Here is a 6,357-nt window from a genome sequence, read left to right as displayed (position 1 = left end):
CCCAGGCCTGCAGCTTTGGTAGGGGCTAGCCTGGCTAACCCCTAGGTATGCCCCGGAAGCAGCCACATCAGATTTGTATGTACTTGGATTTCACCTGTGATCTGGTGATCTGGAGCCTCCTTGGATTTCACCTGTGATCTGGAGTAACCTTATCCTATCACCACTTGGATCGCTGAAATTAGTGGGAACAAGGACAAGGCTTTCTCTGTGGTGGCCCCACAGCTCTGACATTCTGACATTCTTTGCCAATGGTTCTGCAGGAAGCTGCCACACTTCAGTTCTTCCAGAATGCCTTGAAAGCCTGTTGGTTTTAGATGGTCTATGCAACGTTTTCTGACTGGGATGTTAATTTTTGCTTTTAACAGTTTGTACGTAATTGTTTTTTATTGCTGTTAGTGGACGGGTTGTGTTTTAGTGCTGATTTATTGTAGTGGTTTTATTGTTGACATCCTGCCTTTACTGTGTAAGCTGGCTTGAAAGAATTGTGCTCAGAAAGGTGGCCTATAATTAATTAATTAATTAATTAATTAATTAAAAATAAATAAGTTGAAAATGCTACTCTCTCATTTTCTCCTTTCATGGAGGAGGAGTGCAAGTACATAATAAAATAAAATGGTTAAACTGGTCTAAAATAAAATATTGGCTAAGATATATGATATTTTACTGGAGTGGTACACAAAAGACGAGGAGGTGAAGGAGGCTATGACTAAATGGGCAGTGGATATTGGGTATAATATTGAGTTTGAGAAGTGGCTGGAATTGTGGAACATCAATATGAAGTTTACGGCGTGTATGGTACTAAAGGAAAATCTAAGGAAAATGATATATAGATGGTACCATACACCAGTGAAGTTAGCCAAAATCTATAGGCTGAAAAATAAGAAATGTTGGAAATGTGGAGAGGCAGAGGGAGACCTCTACCACATGTGGTGGGCATGCAGTAAGGTGAAGGGCTTTTGGGAAATGATTTACAATGAACTTAAAAAAAATTTTAAATATACTTTCCCCAAAAAGCCTGAAGCCTTTCTGTTAGAAATGATGGGTAAAGAAATTAAAAAAGAAGATAAGATACTATTCTTATATGCCACTACAGCCGCAAGAATCTTGTTAGCGCAGAACTGGAAAACAGAAGTTATACCCAGTATAAGTGATTGGCAGGTTAAGTTGATAAATTATGCCGAGTTCGCTAGAATAACAGGAAGATTAAGGGATCAAGACGAACAGAAATTTCATGACAATTGGAATAAATATTTGACCTATCTTGGAACTAATTTTCAGACGACACTGGCGGGGCTGAATTAACTCTAACAGTAAATGATACAGGATTAAAACAATAAAATACGTGAATACAAATTTATCTGATACTTACCAAAAGTGTGGAAGGAAGTCTACGGCTCGGCGGAGCCTAAAAGAACTTTGTGTTGTATTTTTGATTTGTTGATTTGATGTGATACGCGCAAGTTATGGTATAAATTTTGTATTTGTTCTTATGTATAAATGAGCAATATTAATAAAAATTTACTTGCAAAAAATAAATAAATAAGGTTAAACTGGTCTCTAGCTTCATTGGGGTAGGAAATGCTGAATGAAACAAATATTCTGTTTTGTCCTAAGGGCAGAATCTTTTCCAAGTGTTCCCTTGAAGGAAACAACAAAGACGGCAACATCCCTCTTCTTGGAAAGTGGAATGGGCGCATGACGAGAACGATTCTATTTCTCAGTGGGATATGACAGGACACTTGCCATTTGCTTCTTGAACATAGACGCAAGCCTTTTTCAGTCCACACCATCGCCCCATGTGCTGATGGGCCCACCCATTGAATTCTGCCATAATTCACGTGCAATCCATAAAGACCAGCTGCCCAGACATTTGACTCGGAAGCTGAAGTTTTGAATGGCTTGTGTTCTGTGTGAGCATGAGAACGAGAAAGCTTGCCAACATTTTATTCAGCCCTAGTCATTTTCATTCACAAGAGGCAAAGGCTGTGCCCGGGACATCCAGCTCTGGGTCAACCCAGGAGAGGTCCAGTGCAAAAGGCTATGCAACTCTGCTAATACCCTTGTGTATTGTTTTGGACAGAATGTGGATGTCTTTTTTTCTTTTCTTTTTGTATAAAATAAGGATGAGGGGGGGCCTGTGGCCCTACAACTCAAATCATCATCGGCCATTGGACATGCTGGCTAGGGCTGATGAAAGCTAGAGTCCAGTAACATCTGAGAGGCCATAAATTCCTTGTCCCTGCTATCAAGCTATCAGTACTTGTTCATTCCAGAGACAGTTTTCAGTATGCTCCTGGATTCCTTTCTACAGAAACTGGGTGGCTAACACCCCAGAGGACAGGATCACACTTCAAAACGACCTTGACAGATTAGAGAACTGGGCAAAAACAAACAAGATGAATTTTAACAGGGAGAAATGTAAACTATTGCACTTGGGCAAAAAAAATGAGAGGCACAAATACAAGATGGGTGACACCTGGCTTGAGAGCAGTACATGTGAAAAGGATCTAGGAGTCTTGGTTGACCACAAACTTGACATGAGCCAACAGTGTGACGCGGCAGCTAAAAAAGCCAATGCAATTCTGGGCTGCATCAATAGGAGTATAGCATCTAGATCAAGGGAAGTAATAGTGCCACTGTATTCTGCTCTGGTCAGACCTCACCTGGAGTACTGTGTCCAGTTCTGGGGACCGCAGTTCAAGAAGGACACTGACAAACTGGAACGTGTCCAGAGGAGGGCAACCAAAATGGTCGAAGGCCTGGAAACGATGCCTTATGAGGAACGGCTAAGGGAGCTGATATGATAGCCATGTTCAAATACAGTGGTGCATCGCAAGACGAAAAGAATCCGTTCCGCGAGTCTCTTCGTCTTGCGGTTTTTTTCGTCTTGCGAAGCAAGCCCATTAGCGGATTAGCGCTATTAGCGGTTTAGCGGCTATTAAAGGCTATTAAAGGCTTAAGGGATTAGCGGATTAGCTGCTAAAAGGCTATTAGCAGCTATTAAAGTCTTAAGGGATTAGCGGATTAGCTGATAAAAGGCTATTAGCGGCTTAGATCAGCTGATAAGCGGCTTAGATCAGCTGTTAAGCGGCTTAGCGAACAGCTGTTAAGCGGCTTAGGGGCTTGGGAAAAAGGGGGGGAGGGGAAAAAAAACCAGGAATCGCAAGACATTTTCGTCTTGCGAAGCAAGCCCATAGCAAATTCGTCCTGCGAAGCACCTCCAAAACGGAAAACCCTTTCGTCTAGCGGGTTTTCCGTCTTGCGAGGCATTCGTCTTGCGGGGCACCACTGTATATAAAAGGATGTCACATAGAGGAGGGAGAAAGGTTGTTTTCTGCTGCTCCAGAGAAGCGGACACGGAGCAATGGATCCAAACGACAAGAAAGAAGATTCCACCTAAACATTAGGAAGAACTTCCTGACAGTAAGAGCTGTTCGACAGTGGAATTTGCTGCCAAGGAGTGTGGTGGAGTCTCCTTCTTTGGAGGTCTTTAAGCGGAGGCTTGACAACCATATGTCAGGAGTGCTCTGATGGTGTTTCCTGCTTGGCAGGGGGTTGGACTCGATGGCCCTTGTGGTCTCTTCCAACTCTATGATTCTATGAAACAAGACTGTATACTAAGGCTGCAATCTCATGCTCCCTTGGAAATAAATCCACTGGAAGTGTGCCTTACATCCAAGTAAACCTGCTTAGGGCTCACAGTGCACATGTCCAAGGAAGGTAACAAGCTTTGCAGTTGAAGGTTGATCACATGGTGAATGCTTATGTTTTGCCTCGAATGTAGCTCATCTCTTACAGCCATGTGATCTAATGCAATAATAACACTATTTTCCTTCTGGGTCTTTGATTCCATACTGCAGCTCTCAGTTTTTGTGCTTCATTAGGCTTTGTCTAGACTCCTCACTCTCCTTTCCTGCTAGTCCAATGCAGATGCAGGAGCGATGCTGGCAAGCTACTTTATATCTTTCCTTCTTCTTTTTTTGAAAAAAACCCCAGCACATCTGGGTAGTGATCATCCAGTCTTTGGAACACCACCACAACTTGGACACTGACCTTTAGCTCACACATGCAGATCCTCAGTGCATTTCTTGATTACTGTACACTTAATGATTGGCAGCAGAAGATGCAAGCACTATGTTTTGGAAAGATGTGAGATGCTATTAAGATTATAGCTGAAGAATTGACGCTTTTGAATTATGGTGCTGGAGGAGACTCTTGAGAGTCCAATGGACTGCAAGAAGATCAAACCTATCCATTCTGAAGGAAATCAGCCCTGAGTGCTCACTGGAAGGACAGATCCTGAAGCTGAGGCTCCAGTACTTTGGCCACCTCATGAGAAGAGAAGACTCCCTGGAAAAGACCCTGATGTTGGGAAAGATGGAGGGCACAAGGAGAAGGGGACGACAGAGGACGAGATGGTTGGACAGTGTTCTCGAAGCTACCAGCATGAGTTTGACCAAACTGCGGGAGGCAGTGGAAGACAGGAGTGCCTTGCGTGCTCTGGTCCATGGGGTCACGAAGAGTCGGACATGACTAAACAACAACATAAAGATTATATCTTTGGTGTTAGAACTGCAACGATCTGTTCACACATGCAAGTGTAGCAGACGTATGTGTGAAGCAGCCCTCCTTCACTGTTCAGTCTCGAACAGCTTTCATGATGTTTTCTGTTCTTCCCCATGTGCAAAACAAGAGAATTGAAAAGCACTAATATCTCGCTACCAACACCACAAAAGCAAGAACTGTTGTGACAAGCAAAATGGGGATGAGGAGCCAGGTTCTATCCTTCAGATTCCTGCTGTTTGAACATTGCTCATTGTCCTGAATGTATTGGAGATTTGTAAATCAGATCCTGCAGGGTGTGTGTGTGTGGAGTCCTCCTGCTTCCCCTGGGGGTGGGCAGGGGATGAGGACCCGCATTTCAAAGCAGCTGTCTCTGGGGAGTGGCGCAGAGATCTGTAGGGCTGGCAGCTGTGCTTCCTGGGAACAGCCAGGAGCAGTTCTGCTGACGGGACTATTTTGAGTTGATTGCAGATCTCATGCTCTGATGTGCTGAAACCTCGGCATTTCCTTGCCTCGTCCTCCCAAGGCATTCCATGTGCTCTTCTTCCCAGCTCTGAACATCACTTGACATGAAACGGTGTACATCTGGCAGCTGCTGCCATGGAATAGATTTGCCGTCCTCCCACCTGCAAGCCCTTTCCATGGGAAATTGCCACACTCCCCCCCAAGGTGAAGACAGTTCAAAGTCTAGCCCTGAGACATCTCTCTTCCTTTGAAGCTGCATTTTAAGTGGGGGCAGGTATGTGTGTCTCAGGTGACTTCACTACTACTTTTGCAAGAAATCCAAGCTCTTGTTTACTCTGTGTCCAGTGTGTTCTCACCACGGTTTGGGGAAGTGGTTGTACCACACTCCTGTATCCATCATCTTGTTTCTTAGGAAATTCTGTTTTTAGACACATCCCACTCCCCGCCCCCGGCAAACCAGCTTCTATTCAAATTGAGAAAAAGAACAAGCCAGCTGTTTTTCAAGCCAGTAATACGTACACAGCCCCAGCGTTTCTGGAGATCAGCAATGCAGTTGGAGTTTAGTTTGAAAAGAGGGAAAACAAAGAAAACCCAAACATCCTCAAATTCCTGACGTGCATTTATTTTTTTTAAAAAATGTCTGGCTCTCTTTGGTTGAATGATCTGCATCCCTCTCCTCATATCTCCACAAGTTCAGTCTCATAAGTATCAGGGAGTTAAAAAGAAGATTAAAAAAACAAAAAACCAGGACAGGCAGGTTTGTAAAATTATAGGGTTTAGATGCATCAAAACCAAGGCGAGGGGGAGTGAGAGAGTGAAGGTGAATTGCTGCACAAATCTCGTCCAGAACAGGCCTCTTGGATAAAGATCCATTCTCCTGACAAAACGAGTTGCATAACAATGACGCTGAACTGGAAGCCTATACAAACAAGTCCTTTGGTGAACCCACCTCGAAGGGGGGGGGGGAGAAGGAAAGGGGGACACACAACAGCTGCTTGATCTTGCCCTCCCCACCACCACCCACACTATTCTCTCATGCGCTACCAAAATCCTTACTCTGACACAGATTCCAAACAAAAGGTGGAGTCCAAGACGCTTTAACGACATCTCCGAATATAGATGCACTTTTTGGGATCTGCAAGCTCTGGGGAGGAGGGGGAGGGAGGGAGGGAGGGGCCGCTGCTATTCTTTCTCTCCCCATTGCATTTTCTCCAGGGCCAACGAGAGAAGGATGCCGGCCTTAAGCGACCCTTTGAATTTCAAAAGAGAGGAGCAGAAATAACGAATTTTGCACGGAGCAAATCCAAAGTGTTGCAATGAAGGAGGATC

General features: G+C 44.3%; 1 long non-coding RNA gene across 1 annotated transcript; it reads left to right on the top strand.

Moving 5' to 3' along the window:
* The first annotated feature begins 536 nt into the window (after positions 1-536).
* On the top strand, positions 537-4,542 carry LOC310671815. The gene is made up of 3 exons (XR_014508222.1): positions 537-615; positions 1,545-2,318; positions 3,610-4,542. It is a non-coding gene; the product is annotated as an uncharacterized lncRNA (long non-coding RNA).
* The last annotated feature ends 1,815 nt before the right edge of the window (positions 4,543-6,357 follow it).

Source organism: Podarcis tiliguerta, assembly GCF_965153285.1.
Source record: "Podarcis tiliguerta genome assembly, chromosome: 2".
NCBI lineage: Eukaryota > Metazoa > Chordata > Lepidosauria > Squamata > Lacertidae > Podarcis > Podarcis tiliguerta.
This window is presented reverse-complemented; position numbering and strand designations above follow the sequence as displayed.